Source organism: Amia ocellicauda, chromosome 11, assembly GCF_036373705.1.
Source record: "Amia ocellicauda isolate fAmiCal2 chromosome 11, fAmiCal2.hap1, whole genome shotgun sequence".
In the NCBI taxonomy this organism is placed as follows: Eukaryota; Metazoa; Chordata; class Actinopteri; order Amiiformes; family Amiidae; genus Amia; species Amia ocellicauda.
This window is the reverse complement of record NC_089860.1, coordinates 25528563-25548994: the sequence shown is the minus strand read 5'-3', so window position 1 is coordinate 25548994 and position 20432 is coordinate 25528563. Positions and strand designations below refer to the sequence as shown.

At 50.5% G+C, this 20432-nt stretch overlaps 15 non-coding genes and 17 pseudogenes across 15 annotated transcripts; 16 read left to right on the top strand and 16 right to left on the bottom strand.

Annotated features, from left to right (window-relative positions):
- The first annotated feature begins 805 nt into the window (after positions 1 to 805).
- Positions 806 to 969, top strand: LOC136763751 (U1 spliceosomal RNA). Its single transcript, XR_010821072.1, has one exon. It is a non-coding gene; the product is annotated as a U1 spliceosomal RNA (small nuclear RNA).
- A 187-nt stretch (positions 970 to 1156) lies between these two features.
- On the bottom strand, positions 1157 to 1276 carry LOC136763693 (uncharacterized; annotated as a pseudogene).
- A 2811-nt stretch (positions 1277 to 4087) lies between these two features.
- On the top strand, positions 4088 to 4229 carry LOC136763771 (uncharacterized; annotated as a pseudogene).
- Positions 4230 to 4416: 187 nt separating this feature from the next.
- On the bottom strand, positions 4417 to 4536 carry LOC136763660 (uncharacterized; annotated as a pseudogene).
- Positions 4537 to 5104: 568 nt separating this feature from the next.
- On the top strand, positions 5105 to 5268 carry LOC136763752 (U1 spliceosomal RNA). Its single transcript, XR_010821073.1, has one exon. It is a non-coding gene; the product is annotated as a U1 spliceosomal RNA (small nuclear RNA).
- A 187-nt stretch (positions 5269 to 5455) lies between these two features.
- On the bottom strand, positions 5456 to 5575 carry LOC136763658 (uncharacterized; annotated as a pseudogene).
- A 565-nt stretch (positions 5576 to 6140) lies between these two features.
- On the top strand, positions 6141 to 6304 carry LOC136763698 (U1 spliceosomal RNA). The gene has a single exon (XR_010821025.1). It is a non-coding gene; the product is annotated as a U1 spliceosomal RNA (small nuclear RNA).
- A 187-nt stretch (positions 6305 to 6491) lies between these two features.
- Positions 6492 to 6611, bottom strand: LOC136763682 (uncharacterized; annotated as a pseudogene).
- A 563-nt stretch (positions 6612 to 7174) lies between these two features.
- LOC136763765 (U1 spliceosomal RNA) lies at positions 7175 to 7338 on the top strand. Its single transcript, XR_010821085.1, has one exon. It is a non-coding gene; the product is annotated as a U1 spliceosomal RNA (small nuclear RNA).
- Positions 7339 to 7525: 187 nt separating this feature from the next.
- Positions 7526 to 7645, bottom strand: LOC136763654 (uncharacterized; annotated as a pseudogene).
- A 563-nt stretch (positions 7646 to 8208) lies between these two features.
- On the top strand, positions 8209 to 8372 carry LOC136763697 (U1 spliceosomal RNA). Its single transcript, XR_010821024.1, has one exon. It is a non-coding gene; the product is annotated as a U1 spliceosomal RNA (small nuclear RNA).
- Positions 8373 to 8559: 187 nt separating this feature from the next.
- LOC136763674 (uncharacterized) lies at positions 8560 to 8679 on the bottom strand (annotated as a pseudogene).
- Positions 8680 to 9242: 563 nt separating this feature from the next.
- Positions 9243 to 9406, top strand: LOC136763680 (U1 spliceosomal RNA). Its single transcript, XR_010821009.1, has one exon. It is a non-coding gene; the product is annotated as a U1 spliceosomal RNA (small nuclear RNA).
- Positions 9407 to 9593: 187 nt separating this feature from the next.
- LOC136763657 (uncharacterized) lies at positions 9594 to 9713 on the bottom strand (annotated as a pseudogene).
- Positions 9714 to 10281: 568 nt separating this feature from the next.
- LOC136763696 (U1 spliceosomal RNA) lies at positions 10282 to 10445 on the top strand. Its single transcript, XR_010821023.1, has one exon. It is a non-coding gene; the product is annotated as a U1 spliceosomal RNA (small nuclear RNA).
- A 187-nt stretch (positions 10446 to 10632) lies between these two features.
- LOC136763670 (uncharacterized) lies at positions 10633 to 10752 on the bottom strand (annotated as a pseudogene).
- A 563-nt stretch (positions 10753 to 11315) lies between these two features.
- Positions 11316 to 11479, top strand: LOC136763695 (U1 spliceosomal RNA). The gene has a single exon (XR_010821022.1). It is a non-coding gene; the product is annotated as a U1 spliceosomal RNA (small nuclear RNA).
- A 187-nt stretch (positions 11480 to 11666) lies between these two features.
- On the bottom strand, positions 11667 to 11786 carry LOC136763659 (uncharacterized; annotated as a pseudogene).
- Positions 11787 to 12349: 563 nt separating this feature from the next.
- Positions 12350 to 12513, top strand: LOC136763679 (U1 spliceosomal RNA). The gene has a single exon (XR_010821008.1). It is a non-coding gene; the product is annotated as a U1 spliceosomal RNA (small nuclear RNA).
- A 187-nt stretch (positions 12514 to 12700) lies between these two features.
- LOC136763656 (uncharacterized) lies at positions 12701 to 12820 on the bottom strand (annotated as a pseudogene).
- A 563-nt stretch (positions 12821 to 13383) lies between these two features.
- LOC136763694 (U1 spliceosomal RNA) lies at positions 13384 to 13547 on the top strand. The gene has a single exon (XR_010821021.1). It is a non-coding gene; the product is annotated as a U1 spliceosomal RNA (small nuclear RNA).
- Positions 13548 to 13734: 187 nt separating this feature from the next.
- LOC136763648 (uncharacterized) lies at positions 13735 to 13854 on the bottom strand (annotated as a pseudogene).
- Positions 13855 to 14417: 563 nt separating this feature from the next.
- LOC136763692 (U1 spliceosomal RNA) lies at positions 14418 to 14581 on the top strand. The gene has a single exon (XR_010821020.1). It is a non-coding gene; the product is annotated as a U1 spliceosomal RNA (small nuclear RNA).
- Positions 14582 to 14768: 187 nt separating this feature from the next.
- Positions 14769 to 14888, bottom strand: LOC136763839 (uncharacterized; annotated as a pseudogene).
- Positions 14889 to 15451: 563 nt separating this feature from the next.
- On the top strand, positions 15452 to 15615 carry LOC136763678 (U1 spliceosomal RNA). The gene has a single exon (XR_010821007.1). It is a non-coding gene; the product is annotated as a U1 spliceosomal RNA (small nuclear RNA).
- A 187-nt stretch (positions 15616 to 15802) lies between these two features.
- Positions 15803 to 15922, bottom strand: LOC136763655 (uncharacterized; annotated as a pseudogene).
- A 563-nt stretch (positions 15923 to 16485) lies between these two features.
- LOC136763691 (U1 spliceosomal RNA) lies at positions 16486 to 16649 on the top strand. Its single transcript, XR_010821019.1, has one exon. It is a non-coding gene; the product is annotated as a U1 spliceosomal RNA (small nuclear RNA).
- Positions 16650 to 16836: 187 nt separating this feature from the next.
- Positions 16837 to 16956, bottom strand: LOC136763828 (uncharacterized; annotated as a pseudogene).
- Positions 16957 to 17519: 563 nt separating this feature from the next.
- On the top strand, positions 17520 to 17683 carry LOC136763690 (U1 spliceosomal RNA). Its single transcript, XR_010821018.1, has one exon. It is a non-coding gene; the product is annotated as a U1 spliceosomal RNA (small nuclear RNA).
- A 187-nt stretch (positions 17684 to 17870) lies between these two features.
- On the bottom strand, positions 17871 to 17990 carry LOC136763817 (uncharacterized; annotated as a pseudogene).
- Positions 17991 to 18553: 563 nt separating this feature from the next.
- Positions 18554 to 18717, top strand: LOC136763677 (U1 spliceosomal RNA). The gene has a single exon (XR_010821006.1). It is a non-coding gene; the product is annotated as a U1 spliceosomal RNA (small nuclear RNA).
- Positions 18718 to 18904: 187 nt separating this feature from the next.
- LOC136763743 (uncharacterized) lies at positions 18905 to 19024 on the bottom strand (annotated as a pseudogene).
- Positions 19025 to 20432: the final 1408 nt, after the last annotated feature.

Here is a 20432-nt window from a genome sequence, read left to right as displayed (position 1 = left end):
CCGGCAAGGGGAATTTCAACATCAACCCTGAGGTGCTGGTGGCGTGTCGTCTGCGCAGTGAAGCAGGCACTGTGGGAGGGACGGAACATCTGTTTGTTCAATAAGCAGGAGCTGGACCCGATCGTCATCGCGCGGAGGGGCATGGTGTTTGTAAAAGACTACGTCAATCTGGAGGTCCATCAGAGGGGCAAGGAGGAAGCCTTTAAGAACTGGCGTATACAAGATCTGGGGGAGCTCAGGATCCCATGATGGGACCCACCTCCGGGGACGGTTAGTTCCCCCTGCTGGAGCCCGAGTCCAAGATCTTTTAAAGATCTTTTAAAGATTTTATGAATGATTGTTTTTAAAAGAAGATTTTAAATAACAAATCTTAATTGTTTTTAAAGACTTAGTTGTTTTTAAATCACAATTGTTTAGGGTTTCTGGTATAGTTTTGTTATATTTTTTTGTCAAATACATTGACCGTTTTGGGTTTAATTTAAAATGCATTAGACTTTTTTGTTTGTTTTTTATTTTTACTTTTTAATTGTTTCTTTATTTTGTCTATTGCATTTTCTGTTATCTTCAATGTATTTGACTTTTTTGTTGGTGTGCAGTTTTTGCTTTTATCACGTTTTGTTTATTTGATTTGAGCACGTTTATTTTAAAGTTTATTGTTTTAGTTTTGTTAAAAAAATCACAAGATTTTAAAAAATTTTAAGTGATTTTAAGAACTGATATTTTAAACGATTTTAATCATAAGTATTAAAATTGAAATTGTTCTATTTTAAGAAATGTAAAAATACTAAACTTAATAAACAGTATTTTACTTACCTGGCAGGGGAGATACCATGATCACGAAGGTGGTTCACCCAGGGCGAGGCTCGGCCATTGCACTCCGGTTGTGCTGACCCCTGCGAATTCCCCAAATGTGGGAATCTCGACTGCAAAATTTCTGGTAGTGGGGGACTGCGTTCGCGCTCTCCCCTCATCATTCCTGTACGATGAAAAACAGATCGTTATTGCTTCGCTCCGCTCCTTTCCGCATGAGTGGGTGGGCTGCACGTGTTTACGGAGCTTTTTGTTTTTTTTCTGTTTGTGCGAGAGGCACGCATGGAGGAGAAAATACAAGTGAGGTGTGAGGAATAGGTGCCCCCTGCTGTCAACAGTGTGAAAAAGCTTACAGCACCTGGTATTCCCAGGCACTCTCCCATCCGAGTACTGACCAGGCCTGAGCCTGCTTAGTTTGCGAGATCAGACGAGATCGGTTGATATTCAGGGTGGTATGGCCATAAGCGATGAGAAATGCTCTCTCAAAGTGCTCATATACCTGGTGTGGTGCCGTGGCTCCTTGTCAGCTGGCAAATAGTTTCTCTTCTTTCTTTTCTAGAATGATTGTTTTGAATCTCTCTCCCATTCTTCTCCCTGCCTTTCTATCAATGTTTATCTCTACGTCTCAGTCTCTCCCTCTCTGCTGTTCCCATATAATTGGAATAGCACTGATGATCCCTCTCAGCCAATGACAACAAATATTTCCTCCGTGGAATTGACGGGGGAACGTCCACCAGTGTTCCCAAATGAAAAGCCGGGGCTTTGGCCATCGCGGCCGCCCGCCGGGAGGGGCGGGGCCAGAGAGCGTCATGGGAAAACGCTTATCCTCATTTAGTTCTTCAGAATTTCAAGACATCCAGGCAAAAACGACAATTACAAGATGACCCTCAGTGTCACAGGAGGCAGGCCTGAACACTGCAAGAAATGATTGATCACATGACCCTTGAGCATCGAGCTGACATTTTACCCACCCTGGGATGGTGATGGGGTCGTGCCAGGCGCCCGTGGCATGGGTGGCCTTTCCAACTCATACTTACCTGGCAGGGGAGATACCATGATCACGAAGGTCAGCTTGGACCAGGAGAAAGCCTTCGACAGAGTGGGCCACGAATACCTGCAGCTTGTTATGGAGAGGATGGGTCTCGCTCTTGGCCTGAGGAGGTGGGTCAAGATCATCTACAGCGGCCTAAGCAGCAGGGTCCTTGTGAACCGCCACCTGACCGAACCATTTCCGGTCAGGTCGGGGGTCCGGCAGGGTTGTCCCCTGTCGGCCCTGCTGTACGTCCTCTGCTTGGAGCCGTTCATGCAGGCGATCCGCCGGGACGTCCGGGTGACAGGTTTCCATCTCCCGGGTTCCGGCGGAGAGCAACTGAAGGCCCTGGCCTATATGGACGACGTGGCCGTGGTCTGCACGGACGCTCCGTCCGTGGCCAGGGTCGAGGAACTGCTGGACGGCTTCTGCAGGGCGACGGGGGCCGCTGTGAATAAGGCCAAGAGCGAGGTCTACCTCTCCAGGGCATGGCCTGTCGGCCGGGGCCCGCCGACCGTGTTCCCTGTGAAGCCGTTTATCAAGGTTCTGGGGATCACGATCGACGGGACCAACACGGGCACCCGGAGCTGGGAGGAGGCCATAGCAAAGGTCCAAAGGAAGATCCACGGCTGGAGCACAAGGACCTTGACGATGGCTGGTAAGGTGCTGGTCGTAAAGGCCATCCTCTTCCCGATACTCCTCTACGTAGGAATGATCTTCCCCCCAGACAAGGGTATCGCAAAACTAGTGACCCGAATTATATTTTGGTTTGTCTGGGGGAGCAAAATGGAGAGGCTGAAAAGAGTGCAGATGGTGAAGGGTACCCTGGATGGAGGCAGGGGGGTCCCGGACGTTGTGCGGCTGATAAAGGCGCAGGGGCTGGCCTATGTGGTTAAGAACATCCAGGCTGCTGGCAAGAAAGTGAGTTTCATGAACCGCTTTTATTTTGCCAGCAGCCTGAGACCATTCGGCCTCTGCGCCATGGACAACACCAGGCCGCACTCGTGGGATCCCCCGCCGTTCTACAGGGCGCTCCGAGCCTTTGCGCTCGAAGTAGGCCTCCATAAAGTCGTGCTGGCCTCCTGGGATTATAAGACCATCTGTAGTCAGATGAGATCTGCCCAGGAGACCAGCCGGATAGAAGATTTCCCTCCCGAAACCTGCCGGTTTATCTGGGCTAACGCTACGCACGTTTGCCTCACGAACACGCAGAAAGATGTCTCCTGGATGGCTGTGAGTCGGTGTCTCCCCACCCGAGTGTTTATGCACAGAAGGGGCATAGCTCCTTATGACACCTGCCCCTATAAGGGTTGCTTGGGGAAGGAGACGGAGGCTCACATTTTTAGTGAGTGCCCCTCCGCCCACAGGGTCTGGCTCCTGTTTTCTCCGTTCCTCCACAGGTTCGCCGTTCCTGCGCGGGCGACCGCCCAGCAGATCCTATACGGTCCGGCAAGGGGAATTTCAACATCAACCCTGAGGTGCTGGTGGCGTGTCGTCTGCGCAGTGAAGCAGGCACTGTGGGAGGGACGGAACATCTGTTTGTTTAATAAGCAGGAGCTGGACCCGATCGTCATCGCGCGGAGGGGCATGGTGTTTGTAAAAGACTACGTCAATCTGGAGGTCCATCAGAGGGGCAAGGAGGAAGCCTTTAAGAACTGGCGTATACAAGATCTGGGGGAGCTCAGGATCCCATGATGGGACCCACCTCCGGGGACGGTTAGTTCCCCCTGCTGGAGCCCGAGTCCAAGATCTTTTAAAGATCTTTTAAAGATTTTATGAATGATTGTTTTTAAAAGAAGATTTTAAATAACAAATCTTAATTGTTTTTAAAGACTTAGTTGTTTTTAAATCACAATTGTTTAGGGTTTCTGGTATAGTTTTGTTATATTTTTTTGTCAAATACATTGACCGTTTTGGGTTTAATTTAAAATGCATTAGACTTTTTTGTTTGTTTTTTATTTTTACTTTTTAATTGTTTCTTTATTTTGTCTATTGCATTTTCTGTTATCTTCAATGTATTTGACTTTTTTGTTGGTGTGCAGTTTTTGCTTTTATCACGTTTTGTTTATTTGATTTGAGCACGTTTATTTTAAAGTTTATTGTTTTAGTTTTGTTAAAATCACAAAGATTTTAAAATTTTTTAAGTGATTTTAAGGATTGATATGTCAATGTTTTTAATCATAAGTATTAAAAATCGAATTGTTTTTATTGATGAAAAGAAAATACTAAATCCAATAAAATAGTATTTTACTAAAGCATTCCGTGGTTCACCCAGGGTGAGGCTCGGCCATTGCACTCCGGTTGTGCTGACCCCTGCGAATTCCCCAAATGTGGGAGTCTCGACTGCAAAATTTCTGGTAGTGGGGGACTGCGTTCGCGCTCTCCCCTCATCATTCTTGTACGATGAAAAACAGATCGTTATTGCTTCGCTCCGCTCCTTTCCGCATGAGTGGGTGGGCTGCACGCGTTTACGGAGCTTTTTGTTTTTTTTCTGTTTGTGCGAGAGGCACGCATGGAGGAGAAAATACAAGTGAGGTGTGAGGAATAGGTGCCCCCTGCTGTCAACAGTGTGAAAAAGCTTACAGCATCTGGTATTCCCAGGCACTCTCCCATCCGAGTACTGACCAGGCCTGAGCCTGCTTAGTTTGCGAGATCAGACGAGATCGGTTGATATTCAGGGTGGTATGGCCATAAGCGATGAGAAATGCTCTCTCAAAGTGCTCATATACCTGGTGTGGTGTGGTGCCGTGGCTCCTTGTCAGCTGGCAAATAGTTTCTCTGCTTTCTTTTCTAGAATGATTGTTTTGAATCTCTCTCCCATTCTTCTCCCTGCCTTTCTATCAATGTTTATCTCTACGTCTCAGTCTCTCCCTCTCTGCTGTTCCCATATAATTGGAATAGCACTGATGATCCCTCTCAGCCAATGACAACAAATATTTCCTCCGTGGAATTGACGGGGGAACGTCCACCAGTGTTCCCAAATGAAAAGCCGGGGCTTTGGCCATCGCGGCCGCCCGCCGGGAGGGGCGGGGCCAGAGAGCGTCATGGGAAAACGCTTATCCTCATTTAGTTCTTCAGAATTTCAAGACATCCAGGCAAAAACGACAATTACAAGATGACCCTCAGTGTCACAGGAGGCAGGCCTGAACACTGCAAGAAATGATTGATCACATGACCCTTGAGCATCGAGCTGACATTTTACCCACCCTGGGATGGTGATGGGGTCGTGCCAGGCGCCCGTGGCATGGGTCGCCTTTCCAACTCATACTTACCTGGCAGGGGAGATACCATGATCACGAAGGTGGTACACCCAGGGTGAGGCTCGGCCATTGCACTCCGGTTGTGCTGACCCCTGCGAATTCCCCAAATGTGGGAATCTCGACTGCAAAATTTCTGGTAGTGGGGGACTGCGTTCGCGCTCTCCCCTCATCATTCTTGTACGATGAAAAACAGATCGTTATTGCTTCGCTCCGCTCCTTTCCGCATGAGTGGGTGGGCTGCACGCGTTTACGGAGCTTTTTGTTTTTTTTCTGTTTGTGCGAGAGGCACGCATGGAGGAGAAAATACAAGTGAGGTGTGAGGAATAGGTGCCCCCTGCTGTCAACAGTGTGAAAAAGCTTACAGCATCTGGTATTCCCAGGCACTCTCCCATCCGAGTACTGACCAGGCCTGAGCCTGCTTAGTTTGCGAGATCAGACGAGATCGGTTGATATTCAGGGTGGTATGGCCATAAGCGATGAGAAATGCTCTCTCAAAGTGCTCATATACCTGGTGTGGTGTGGTGCCGTGGCTCCTTGTCAGCTGGCAAATAGTTTCTCTGCTTTCTTTTCTAGAATGATTGTTTTGAATCTCTCTCCCATTCTTCTCCCTGCCTTTCTATCAATGTTTATCTCTACGTCTCAGTCTCTCCCTCTCTGCTGTTCCCATATAATTGGAATAGCACTGATGATCCCTCTCAGCCAATGACAACAAATATTTCCTCCGTGGAATTGACCGGGGAACGTCCACCAGTGTTCCCAAATGAAAAGCCGGGGCTTTGGCCATCGCCGCCCGCCGGGAGGGGCGGGGCCAGAGAGCGTCATGGGAAAACGCTTATCCTCATTTAGTTCTTCAGAATTTCAAGACATCCAGGCAAAAACGACAATTACAAGATGACCCTCAGTGTCACAGGAGGCAGGCCTGAACACTGCAAGAAATGATTGATCACATGACCCTTGAGCATCGAGCTGACATTTTACCCACCCTGGGATGGTGATGGGGTCGTGCCAGGCGCCCGTGGCATGGGTCGCCTTTCCAACTCATACTTACCTGGCAGGGGAGATACCATGATCACGAAGGTGGTTCACCCAGGGCGAGGCTCGGCCATTGCACTCCGGTTGTGCTGACCCCTGCGAATTCCCCAAATGTGGGAATCTCGACTGCAAAATTTCTGGTAGTGGGGGACTGCGTTCGCGCTCTCCCCTCATCATTCCTGTACGATGAAAAACAGATCGTTATTGCTTCGCTCCGCTCCTTTCCGCATGAGTGGGTGGGCTGCACGCGTTTACGGAGCTTTTTGTTTTTTTTCTGTTTGTGCGAGAGGCACGCATGGAGGAGAAAATACAAGTGAGGTGTGAGGAATAGGTGCCCCCTGCTGTCAACAGTGTGAAAAAGCTTACAGCACCTGGTATTCCCAGGCACTCTCCCATCCGAGTACTGACCAGGCCTGAGCCTGCTTAGTTTGCGAGATCAGACGAGATCGGTTGATATTCAGGGTGGTATGGCCATAAGCGATGAGAAATGCTCTCTCAAAGTGCTCATATACCTGGTGTGGTGCCGTGGCTCCTTGTCAGCTGGCAAATAGTTTCTCTGCTTTCTTTTCTAGAATGATTGTTTTGAATCTCTCTCCCATTCTTCTCCCTGCCTTTCTATCAATGTTTATCTCTACGTCTCAGTCTCTCCCTCTCTGCTGTTCCCATATAATTGGAATAGCACTGATGATCCCTCTCAGCCAATGACAACAAATATTTCCTCCGTGGAATTGACGGGGGAACGTCCACCAGTGTTCCCAAATGAAAAGCCGGGGCTTTGGCCATCGCGGCCGCCCGCCGGGAGGGGCGGGGCCAGAGAGCGTCATGGGAAAACGCTTATCCTCATTTAGTTCTTCAGAATTTCAAGACATCCAGGCAAAAACGACAATTACAAGATGACCCTCAGTGTCACAGGAGGCAGGCCTGAACACTGCAAGAAATGATTGATCACATGACCCTTGAGCATCGAGCTGACATTTTACCCACCCTGGGATGGTGATGGGGTCGTGCCAGGCGCCCGTGGCATGGGTCGCCTTTCCAACTCATACTTACCTGGCAGGGGAGATACCATGATCACGAAGGTGGTTCACCCAGGCCGAGGCTCGGCCATTGCACTCCGGTTGTGCTGACCCCTGCGAATTCCCCAAATGTGGGAATCTCGACTGCAAAATTTCTGGTAGTGGGGGACTGCGTTCGCGCTCTCCCCTCATCATTCCTGTACGATGAAAAACAGATCGTTATTGCTTCGCTCCGCTCCTTTCCGCATGAGTGGGTGGGCTGCACGCGTTTACGGAGCTTTTTGTTTTTTTTCTGTTTGTGTGAGAGGCACGCATGGAGGAGAAAATACAAGTGAGGTGTGAGGAATAGGTGCCCCCTGCTGTCAACAGTGTGAAAAAGCTTACAGCACCTGGTATTCCCAGGCACTCTCCCATCCGAGTACTGACCAGGCCTGAGTCTGCTTAGTTTGCGAGATCAGACGAGATCGGTTGATATTCAGGGTGGTATGGCCATAAGCGATGAGAAATGCTCTCTCAAAGTGCTCATATACCTGGTGTGGTGCCGTGGCTCCTTGTCAGCTGGCAAATAGTTTCTCTGCTTTCTTTTCTAGAATGATTGTTTTGAATCTCTCTCCCATTCTTCTCCCTGCCTTTCTATCAATGTTTATCTCTACGTCTCAGTCTCTCCCTCTCTGCTGTTCCCATATAATTGGAATAGCACTGATGATCCCTCTCAGCCAATGACAACAAATATTTCCTCCGTGGAATTGACGGGGGAACGTCCACCAGTGTTCCCAAATGAAAAGCCGGGGCTTTGGCCATCGCGGCCGCCCGCCGGGAGGGGCGGGGCCAGAGAGCGTCATGGGAAAACGCTTATCCTCATTTAGTTCTTCAGAATTTCAAGACATCCAGGCAAAAACGACAATTACAAGATGACCCTCAGTGTCACAGGAGGCAGGCCTGAACACTGCAAGAAATGATTGATCACATGACCCTTGAGCATCGAGCTGACATTTTACCCACCCTGGGATGGTGATGGGGTCGTGCCAGGCGCCCGTGGCATGGGTCGCCTTTCCAACTCATACTTACCTGGCAGGGGAGATACCATGATCACGAAGGTGGTTCACCCAGGGCGAGGCTCGGCCATTGCACTCCGGTTGTGCTGACCCCTGCGAATTCCCCAAATGTGGGAATCTCGACTGCAAAATTTCTGGTAGTGGGGGACTGCGTTCGCGCTCTCCCCTCATCATTCCTGTACGATGAAAAACAGATCGTTATTGCTTCGCTCCGCTCCTTTCCGCATGAGTGGGTGGGCTGCACGCGTTTACGGAGCTTTTTGTTTTTTTTCTGTTTGTGCGAGAGGCACGCATGGAGGAGAAAATACAAGTGAGGTGTGAGGAATAGGTGCCCCCTGCTGTCAACAGTGTGAAAAAGCTTACAGCACCTGGTATTCCCAGGCACTCTCCCATCCGAGTACTGACCAGGCCTGAGCCTGCTTAGTTTGCGAGATCAGACGAGATCGGTTGATATTCAGGGTGGTATGGCCATAAGCGATGAGAAATGCTCTCTCAAAGTGCTCATATACCTGGTGTGGTGCCGTGGCTCCTTGTCAGCTGGCAAATAGTTTCTCTGCTTTCTTTTCTAGAATGATTGTTTTGAATCTCTCTCCCATTCTTCTCCCTGCCTTTCTATCAATGTTTATCTCTACGTCTCAGTCTCTCCCTCTCTGCTGTTCCCATATAATTGGAATAGCACTGATGATCCCTCTCAGCCAATGACAACAAATATTTCCTCCGTGGAATTGACGGGGGAACGTCCACCAGTGTTCCCAAATGAAAAGCCGGGGCTTTGGCCATCGCGGCCGCCCGCCGGGAGGGGCGGGGCCAGAGAGCGTCATGGGAAAACGCTTATCCTCATTTAGTTCTTCAGAATTTCAAGACATCCAGGCAAAAACGACAATTACAAGATGACCCTCAGTGTCACAGGAGGCAGGCCTGAACACTGCAAGAAATGATTGATCACATGACCCTTGAGCATCGAGCTGACATTTTACCCACCCTGGGATGGTGATGGGGTCGTGCCAGGCGCCCGTGGCATGGGTCGCCTTTCCAACTCATACTTACCTGGCAGGGGAGATACCATGATCATGAAGGTGGTTCACCCAGGGCGAGGCTCGGCCATTGCACTCCGGTTGTGCTGACCCCTGCGAATTCCCCAAATGTGGGAATCTCGACTGCAAAATTTCTGGTAGTGGGGGACTGCGTTCGCGCTCTCCCCTCATCATTCTTGTACGATGAAAAACAGATCGTTATTGCTTCGCTCCGCTCCTTTCCGCATGAGTGGGTGGGCTGCACGCGTTTACGGAGCTTTTTGTTTTTTTTCTGTTTGTGCGAGAGGCACGCATGGAGGAGAAAATACAAGTGAGGTGTGAGGAATAGGTGCCCCCTGCTGTCAACAGTGTGAAAAAGCTTACAGCATCTGGTATTCCCAGGCACTCTCCCATCCGAGTACTGACCAGGCCTGAGCCTGCTTAGTTTGCGAGATCAGACGAGATCGGTTGATATTCAGGGTGGTATGGCCATAAGCGATGAGAAATGCTCTCTCAAAGTGCTCATATACCTGGTGTGGTGTGGTGCCGTGGCTCCTTGTCAGCTGGCAAATAGTTTCTCTGCTTTCTTTTCTAGAATGATTGTTTTGAATCTCTCTCCCATTCTTCTCCCTGCCTTTCTATCAATGTTTATCTCTACGTCTCAGTCTCTCCCTCTCTGCTGTTCCCATATAATTGGAATAGCACTGATGATCCCTCTCAGCCAATGACAACAAATATTTCCTCCGTGGAATTGACGGGGGAACGTCCACCAGTGTTCCCAAATGAAAAGCCGGGGCTTTGGCCATCGCGGCCGCCCGCCGGGAGGGGCGGGGCCAGAGAGCGTCATGGGAAAACGCTTATCCTCATTTAGTTCTTCAGAATTTCAAGACATCCAGGCAAAAACGACAATTACAAGATGACCCTCAGTGTCACAGGAGGCAGGCCTGAACACTGCAAGAAATGATTGATCACATGACCCTTGAGCATCGAGCTGACATTTTACCCACCCTGGGATGGTGATGGGGTCGTGCCAGGCGCCCGTGGCATGGGTCGCCTTTCCAACTCATACTTACCTGGCAGGGGAGATACCATGATCACGAAGGTGGTTCACCCAGGGCGAGGCTCGGCCATTGCACTCCGGTTGTGCTGACCCCTGCGAATTCCCCAAATGTGGGAATCTCGACTGCAAAATTTCTGGTAGTGGGGGACTGCGTTCGCGCTCTCCCCTCATCATTCCTGTACGATGAAAAACAGATCGTTATTGCTTCGCTCCGCTCCTTTCCGCATGAGTGGGTGGGCTGCACGCGTTTACGGAGCTTTTTGTTTTTTTTCTGTTTGTGTGAGAGGCACGCATGGAGGAGAAAATACAAGTGAGGTGTGAGGAATAGGTGCCCCCTGCTGTCAACAGTGTGAAAAAGCTTACAGCACCTGGTATTCCCAGGCACTCTCCCATCCGAGTACTGACCAGGCCTGAGCCTGCTTAGTTTGCGAGATCAGACGAGATCGGTTGATATTCAGGGTGGTATGGCCATAAGCGATGAGAAATGCTCTCTCAAAGTGCTCATATACCTGGTGTGGTGCCGTGGCTCCTTGTCAGCTGGCAAATAGTTTCTCTGCTTTCTTTTCTAGAATGATTGTTTTGAATCTCTCTCCCATTCTTCTCCCTGCCTTTCTATCAATGTTTATCTCTACGTCTCAGTCTCTCCCTCTCTGCTGTTCCCATATAATTGGAATAGCACTGATGATCCCTCTCAGCCAATGACAACAAATATTTCCTCCGTGGAATTGACGGGGGAACGTCCACCAGTGTTCCCAAATGAAAAGCCGGGGCTTTGGCCATCGCGGCCGCCCGCCGGGAGGGGCGGGGCCAGAGAGCGTCATGGGAAAACGCTTATCCTCATTTAGTTCTTCAGAATTTCAAGACATCCAGGCAAAAACGACAATTACAAGATGACCCTCAGTGTCACAGGAGGCAGGCCTGAACACTGCAAGAAATGATTGATCACATGACCCTTGAGCATCGAGCTGACATTTTACCCACCCTGGGATGGTGATGGGGTCGTGCCAGGCGCCCGTGGCATGGGTCGCCTTTCCAACTCATACTTACCTGGCAGGGGAGATACCATGATCACGAAGGTGGTTCACCCAGGGCGAGGCTCGGCCATTGCACTCCGGTTGTGCTGACCCCTGCGAATTCCCCAAATGTGGGAATCTCGACTGCAAAATTTCTGGTAGTGGGGGACTGCGTTCGCGCTCTCCCCTCATCATTCCTGTACGATGAAAAACAGATCGTTATTGCTTCGCTCCGCTCCTTTCCGCATGAGTGGGTGGGCTGCACGCGTTTACGGAGCTTTTTGTTTTTTTTCTGTTTGTGCGAGAGGCACGCATGGAGGAGAAAATACAAGTGAGGTGTGAGGAATAGGTGCCCCCTGCTGTCAACAGTGTGAAAAAGCTTACAGCACCTGGTATTCCCAGGCACTCTCCCATCCGAGTACTGACCAGGCCTGAGCCTGCTTAGTTTGCGAGATCAGACGAGATCGGTTGATATTCAGGGTGGTATGGCCATAAGCGATGAGAAATGCTCTCTCAAAGTGCTCATATACCTGGTGTGGTGCCGTGGCTCCTTGTCAGCTGGCAAATAGTTTCTCTGCTTTCTTTTCTAGAATGATTGTTTTGAATCTCTCTCCCATTCTTCTCCCTGCCTTTCTATCAATGTTTATCTCTACGTCTCAGTCTCTCCCTCTCTGCTGTTCCCATATAATTGGAATAGCACTGATGATCCCTCTCAGCCAATGACAACAAATATTTCCTCCGTGGAATTGACGGGGGAACGTCCACCAGTGTTCCCAAATGAAAAGCCGGGGCTTTGGCCATCGCGGCCGCCCGCCGGGAGGGGCGGGGCCAGAGAGCGTCATGGGAAAACGCTTATCCTCATTTAGTTCTTCAGAATTTCAAGACATCCAGGCAAAAACGACAATTACAAGATGACCCTCAGTGTCACAGGAGGCAGGCCTGAACACTGCAAGAAATGATTGATCACATGACCCTTGAGCATCGAGCTGACATTTTACCCACCCTGGGATGGTGATGGGGTCGTGCCAGGCGCCCGTGGCATGGGTCGCCTTTCCAACTCATACTTACCTGGCAGGGGAGATACCATGATCATGAAGGTGGTTCACCCAGGGCGAGGCTCGGCCATTGCACTCCGGTTGTGCTGACCCCTGCGAATTCCCCAAATGTGGGAATCTCGACTGCAAAATTTCTGGTAGTGGGGGACTGCGTTCGCGCTCTCCCCTCATCATTCTTGTACGATGAAAAACAGATCGTTATTGCTTCGCTCCGCTCCTTTCCGCATGAGTGGGTGGGCTGCACGCGTTTACGGAGCTTTTTGTTTTTTTTCTGTTTGTGCGAGAGGCACGCATGGAGGAGAAAATACAAGTGAGGTGTGAGGAATAGGTGCCCCCTGCTGTCAACAGTGTGAAAAAGCTTACAGCATCTGGTATTCCCAGGCACTCTCCCATCCGAGTACTGACCAGGCCTGAGCCTGCTTAGTTTGCGAGATCAGACGAGATCGGTTGATATTCAGGGTGGTATGGCCATAAGCGATGAGAAATGCTCTCTCAAAGTGCTCATATACCTGGTGTGGTGCCGTGGCTCCTTGTCAGCTGGCAAATAGTTTCTCTGCTTTCTTTTCTAGAATGATTGTTTTGAATCTCTCTCCCATTCTTCTCCCTGCCTTTCTATCAATGTTTATCTCTACGTCTCAGTCTCTCCCTCTCTGCTGTTCCCATATAATTGGAATAGCACTGATGATCCCTCTCAGCCAATGACAACAAATATTTCCTCCGTGGAATTGACGGGGGAACGTCCACCAGTGTTCCCAAATGAAAAGCCGGGGCTTTGGCCATCGCGGCCGCCCGCCGGGAGGGGCGGGGCCAGAGAGCGTCATGGGAAAACGCTTATCCTCATTTAGTTCTTCAGAATTTCAAGACATCCAGGCAAAAACGACAATTACAAGATGACCCTCAGTGTCACAGGAGGCAGGCCTGAACACTGCAAGAAATGATTGATCACATGACCCTTGAGCATCGAGCTGACATTTTACCCACCCTGGGATGGTGATGGGGTCGTGCCAGGCGCCCGTGGCATGGGTCGCCTTTCCAACTCATACTTACCTGGCAGGGGAGATACCATGATCACGAAGGTGGTTCACCCAGGGCGAGGCTCGGCCATTGCACTCCGGTTGTGCTGACCCCTGCGAATTCCCCAAATGTGGGAATCTCGACTGCAAAATTTCTGGTAGTGGGGGACTGCGTTCGCGCTCTCCCCTCATCATTCCTGTACGATGAAAAACAGATCGTTATTGCTTCGCTCCGCTCCTTTCCGCATGAGTGGGTGGGCTGCACGCGTTTACGGAGCTTTTTGTTTTTTTTCTGTTTGTGTGAGAGGCACGCATGGAGGAGAAAATACAAGTGAGGTGTGAGGAATAGGTGCCCCCTGCTGTCAACAGTGTGAAAAAGCTTACAGCACCTGGTATTCCCAGGCACTCTCCCATCCGAGTACTGACCAGGCCTGAGCCTGCTTAGTTTGCGAGATCAGACGAGATCGGTTGATATTCAGGGTGGTATGGCCATAAGCGATGAGAAATGCTCTCTCAAAGTGCTCATATACCTGGTGTGGTGCCGTGGCTCCTTGTCAGCTGGCAAATAGTTTCTCTGCTTTCTTTTCTAGAATGATTGTTTTGAATCTCTCTCCCATTCTTCTCCCTGCCTTTCTATCAATGTTTATCTCTACGTCTCAGTCTCTCCCTCTCTGCTGTTCCCATATAATTGGAATAGCACTGATGATCCCTCTCAGCCAATGACAACAAATGTTTCCTCCGTGGAATTGACGGGGGAACGTCCACCAGTGTTCCCAAATGAAAAGCCGGGGCTTTGGCCATCGCGGCCGCCCGCCGGGAGGGGCGGGGCCAGAGAGCGTCATGGGAAAACGCTTATCCTCATTTAGTTCTTCAGAATTTCAAGACATCCAGGCAAAAACGACAATTACAAGATGACCCTCAGTGTCACAGGAGGCAGGCCTGAACACTGCAAGAAATGATTGATCACATGACCCTTGAGCATCGAGCTGACATTTTACCCACCCTGGGATGGTGATGGGGTCGTGCCAGGCGCCCGTGGCATGGGTCGCCTTTCCAACTCATACTTACCTGGCAGGGGAGATACCATGATCACGAAGGTGGTTCACCCAGGGCGAGGCTCGGCCATTGCACTCCGGTTGTGCTGACCCCTGCGAATTCCCCAAATGTGGGAATCTCGACTGCAAAATTTCTGGTAGTGGGGGACTGCGTTCGCGCTCTCCCCTCATCATTCCTGTACGATGAAAAACAGATCGTTATTGCTTCGCTCCGCTCCTTTCCGCATGAGTGGGTGGGCTGCACGCGTTTACGGAGCTTTTTGTTTTTTTTCTGTTTGTGCGAGAGGCACGCATGGAGGAGAAAATACAAGTGAGGTGTGAGGAATAGGTGCCCCCTGCTGTCAACAGTGTGAAAAAGCTTACAGCACCTGGTATTCCCAGGCACTCTCCCATCCGAGTACTGACCAGGCCTGAGCCTGCTTAGTTTGCGAGATCAGACGAGATCGGTTGATATTCAGGGTGGTATGGCCATAAGCGATGAGAAATGCTCTCTCAAAGTGCTCATATACCTGGTGTGGTGCCGTGGCTCCTTGTCAGCTGGCAAATAGTTTCTCTGCTTTCTTTTCTAGAATGATTGTTTTGAATCTCTCTCCCATTCTTCTCCCTGCCTTTCTATCAATGTTTATCTCTACGTCTCAGTCTCTCCCTCTCTGCTGTTCCCATATAATTGGAATAGCACTGATGATCCCTCTCAGCCAATGACAACAAATATTTCCTCCGTGGAATTGACGGGGGAACGTCCACCAGTGTTCCCAAATGAAAAGCCGGGGCTTTGGCCATCGCGGCCGCCCGCCGGGAGGGGCGGGGCCAGAGAGCGTCATGGGAAAACGCTTATCCTCATTTAGTTCTTCAGAATTTCAAGACATCCAGGCAAAAACGACAATTACAAGATGACCCTCAGTGTCACAGGAGGCAGGCCTGAACACTGCAAGAAATGATTGATCACATGACCCTTGAGCATCGAGCTGACATTTTACCCACCCTGGGATGGTGATGGGGTCGTGCCAGGCGCCCGTGGCATGGGTCGCCTTTCCAACTCATACTTACCTGGCAGGGGAGATACCATGATCATGAAGGTGGTTCACCCAGGGCGAGGCTCGGCCATTGCACTCCGGTTGTGCTGACCCCTGCGAATTCCCCAAATGTGGGAATCTCGACTGCAAAATTTCTGGTAGTGGGGGACTGCGTTCGCGCTCTCCCCTCATCATTCTTGTACGATGAAAAACAGATCGTTATTGCTTCGCTCCGCTCCTTTCCGCATGAGTGGGTGGGCTGCACGCGTTTACGGAGCTTTTTGTTTTTTTTCTGTTTGTGCGAGAGGCACACATGGAGGAGAAAATACAAGTGAGGTGTGAGGAATAGGTGCCCCCTGCTGTCAACAGTGTGAAAAAGCTTACAGCATCTGGTATTCCCAGGCACTCTCCCATCCGAGTACTGACCAGGCCTGAGCCTGCTTAGTTTGCGAGATCAGACGAGATCGGTTGATATTCAGGGTGGTATGGCCATAAGCGATGAGAAATGCTCTCTCAAAGTGCTCATATACCTGGTGTGGTGCCGTGGCTCCTTGTCAGCTGGCAAATAGTTTCTCTGCTTTCTTTTCTAGAATGATTGTTTTGAATCTCTCTCCCATTCTTCTCCCTGCCTTTCTATCAATGTTTATCTCTACGTCTCAGTCTCTCCCTCTCTGCTGTTCCCATATAATTGGAATAGCACTGATGATCCCTCTCAGCCAATGACAACAAATATTTCCTCCGTGGAATTGACGGGGGAACGTCCACCAGTGTTCCCAAATGAAAAGCCGGGGCTTTGGCCATCGCGGCCGCCCGCCGGGAGGGGCGGGGCCAGAGAGCGTCATGGGAAAACGCTTATCCTCATTTAGTTCTTCAGAATTTCAAGACATCCAGGCAAAAACGACAATTACAAGATGACCCTCAGTGTCACAGGAGGCAGGCCTGAACACTGCAAGAAATGATTGATCACATGACCCTTGAGCATCGAGCTGACATTTTACCCACCCTGGGATGGTGATGGGGTCGTGCCAGGCGCCCGTGGCATGGGTCGCCTTTCCAACTCATACTTACCTGGCAGGGGAGATACCATGATCACGAAGGTGGTTCACCCAGGGCGAGGCTCGGCCATTGCACTCCGGTTGTGCTGACCCCTGCGAATTCCCCAAATGTGGGAATCTCGACTGCAAAATTTCTGGTAGTGGGGGACTGCGTTCGCGCTCTCCCCTCATCATTCCTGTACGATGAAAAACAGATCGTTATTGCTTCGCTCCGCTCCTTTCCGCATGAGTGGGTGGGCTGCACGCGTTTACGGAGCTTTTTGTTTTTTTTCTGTTTGTGTGAGAGGCACGCATGGAGGAGAAAATACAAGTGAGGTGTGAGGAATAGGTGCCCCCTGCTGTCAACAGTGTGAAAAAGCTTACAGCACCTGGTATTCCCAGGCACTCTCCCATCCGAGTACTGACCAGGCCTGAGCCTGCTTAGTTTGCGAGATCAGACGAGATCGGTTGATATTCAGGGTGGTATGGCCATAAGCGATGAGAAATGCTCTCTCAAAGTGCTCATATACCTGGTGTGGTGCCGTGGCTCCTTGTCAGCTGGCAAATAGTTTCTCTGCTTTCTTTTCTAGAATGATTGTTTTGAATCTCTCTCCCATTCTTCTCCCTGCCTTTCTATCAATGTTTATCTCTACGTCTCAGTCTCTCCCTCTCTGCTGTTCCCATATAATTGGAATAGCACTGATGATCCCTCTCAGCCAATGACAACAAATATTTCCTCCGTGGAATTGACGGGGGAACGTCCACCAGTGTTCCCAAATGAAAAGCCGGGGCTTTGGCCATCGCGGCCGCCCGCCGGGAGGGGCGGGGCCAGAGAGCGTCATGGGAAAACGCTTATCCTCATTTAGTTCTTCAGAATTTCAAGACATCCAGGCAAAAACGACAATTACAAGATGACCCTCAGTGTCACAGGAGGCAGGCCTGAACACTGCAAGAAATGATTGATCACATGACCCTTGAGCATCGAGCTGACATTTTACCCACCCTGGGATGGTGATGGGGTCGTGCCAGGCGCCCGTGGCATGGGTCGCCTTTCCAACTCATACTTACCTGGCAGGGGAGATACCATGATCACGAAGGTGGTTCACCCAGGGCGAGGCTCGGCCATTGCACTCCGGTTGTGCTGACCCCTGCGAATTCCCCAAATGTGGGAATCTCGACTGCAAAATTTCTGGTAGTGGGGGACTGCGTTCGCGCTCTCCCCTCATCATTCCTGTACGATGAAAAACAGATCGTTATTGCTTCGCTCCGCTCCTTTCCGCATGAGTGGGTGGGCTGCACGCGTTTACGGAGCTTTTTGTTTTTTTTCTGTTTGTGCGAGAGGCACGCATGGAGGAGAAAATACAAGTGAGGTGTGAGGAATAGGTGCCCCCTGCTGTCAACAGTGTGAAAAAGCTTACAGCACCTGGTATTCCCAGGCACTCTCCCATCCGAGTACTGACCAGGCCTGAGCCTGCTTAGTTTGCGAGATCAGACGAGATCGGTTGATATTCAGGGTGGTATGGCCATAAGCGATGAGAAATGCTCTCTCAAAGTGCTCATATACCTGGTGTGGTGCCGTGGCTCCTTGTCAGCTGGCAAATAGTTTCTCTGCTTTCTTTTCTAGAATGATTGTTTTGAATCTCTCTCCCATTCTTCTCCCTGCCTTTCTATCAATGTTTATCTCTACGTCTCAGTCTCTCCCTCTCTGCTGTTCCCATATAATTGGAATAGCACTGATGATCCCTCTCAGCCAATGACAACAAATATTTCCTCCGTGGAATTGACGGGGGAACGTCCACCAGTGTTCCCAAATGAAAAGCCGGGGCTTTGGCCATCGCGGCCGCCCGCCGGGAGGGGCGGGGCCAGAGAGCGTCATGGGAAAACGCTTATCCTCATTTAGTTCTTCAGAATTTCAAGACATCCAGGCAAAAACGACAATTACAAGATGACCCTCAGTGTCACAGGAGGCAGGCCTGAACACTGCAAGAAATGATTGATCACATGACCCTTGAGCATCGAGCTGACATTTTACCCACCCTGGGATGGTGATGGGGTCGTGCCAGGCGCCCGTGGCATGGGTCGCCTTTCCAACTCATACTTACCTGGCAGGGGAGATACCATGATCATGAAGGTGGTTCACCCAGGGCGAGGCTCGGCCATTGCACTCCGGTTGTGCTGACCCCTGCGAATTCCCCAAATGTGGGAATCTCGACTGCAAAATTTCTGGTAGTGGGGGACTGCGTTCGCGCTCTCCCCTCATCATTCTTGTACGATGAAAAACAGATCGTTATTGCTTCGCTCCGCTCCTTTCCGCATGAGTGGGTGGGCTGCACGCGTTTACGGAGCTTTTTGTTTTTTTTCTGTTTGTGTGAGAGGCACGCATGGAGGAGAAAATACAAGTGAGGTGTGAGGAATAGGTGCCCCCTGCTGTCAACAGTGTGAAAAAGCTTACAGCACCTGGTATTCCCAGGCACTCTCCCATCCGAGTACTGACCAGGCCTGAGCCTGCTTAGTTTGCGAGATCAGATGAGATCGGTTGATATTCAGGGTGGTATGGCCATAAGCGATGAGAAATGCTCTCTCAAAGTGCTCATATACCTGGTGTGGTGCCGTGGCTCCTTGTCAGCTGGCAAATAGTTTCTCTGCTTTCTTTTCTAGAATGATTGTTTTGAATCTCTCTCCCATTCTTCTCCCTGCCTTTCTATCAATGTTTATCTCTACGTCTCAGTCTCTCCCTCTCTGCTGTTCCCATATAATTGGAATAGCACTGATGATCCCTCTCAGCCAATGACAACAAATATTTCCTCCGTGGAATATTGGCAGACAGCCGGGAAGGGAGAAACCACCCCCTCCCCCACCATTAGTTAAAAGAACAACTAGCGGGGTCTACACAGTTTCCTTCCCAGTTGTACATAAAGCCTCTGCCCTGCCATCTGTTCGTCGGGCCTCGGCCTCAAAGGAACCAGGGAGAACCTCCAGCACCACGGGCCCTGAGCCCAGTGGAGTTTTGCCCGCCTTACCGGGTGGCGGGAGCCGAGCCCCCCCCATAGTCTTCCTAGAGGATCAAGCGGTGAGGCAAATGATTGAAATGATGGGTGCTAGCGCTAAGCTAGGTGAGGGAGAAGAGAGGAGTGGGGAAGAGAAAGGTTTCTTTACATGATTGTTACGGAGCGGGTAATTGCCCTCACAGCCATTATGGCATTAACCATTATTTCAATTAATGTGAGGAGCATTGCTGAGGTGAAAAAGAGGACCGATGTTTTAAACTCTCTGGCTGGAATGAAGGCAGACATTATTTGTTTACAGGAGTGCGGCATCCCGTTCCAAAAAGAATATAAAGATCTCCGGGACACTTGGACCCTAGGAGAATCCTTCTGGTCGGGGTCCAATGTGTCCCGAGCGGACGGGATTGCCGTACTCCTGAAAAACCCCTTCTTAACTGTGAAAACATTTAAGGTAATAGAGGCGGGCAGACTGGCCAGCCTCGATTTTAAATACAAGGGGGCTGTATTGAGGCTGGTCAATGTCTATGCCCCCACCAGCCAGAGAGAGAGAGTCCTCTTTCTCCCTCAGCTACGCCCGCTCCTGATCGGCACCTTGCCAGTTATCATTTCAGGTGATTTCAACTGTGCTCTGAGGGATGTAGACCGGAGTAAGCCCCGCAACGATAGATCCAGCAGGGACCTCGCTGCGTTCGTGGAGGACTTTGAACTCTGCGACGCAGGTCGGGACCTGGTCCCCTTGTTCACCTGGGTGAGTTCTTCTGGCTCCTCCTTCTCCAGGATAGATCTCGTCCTCCTCAGCAAGCCACTGGAGAGGACCGCCATGTCTTCGGAGGCGGTCTTCTTTTCAGACCACAGGCTCCTGACGACAGAGGTGCTCATTCCGAGCACACGGGAGTCGGGGCCTGGGGTCTGGAAGCTCAACACCTCTCTGCTCGATGACCCTCGTGTGATTAAGACCTTTAGCAGAT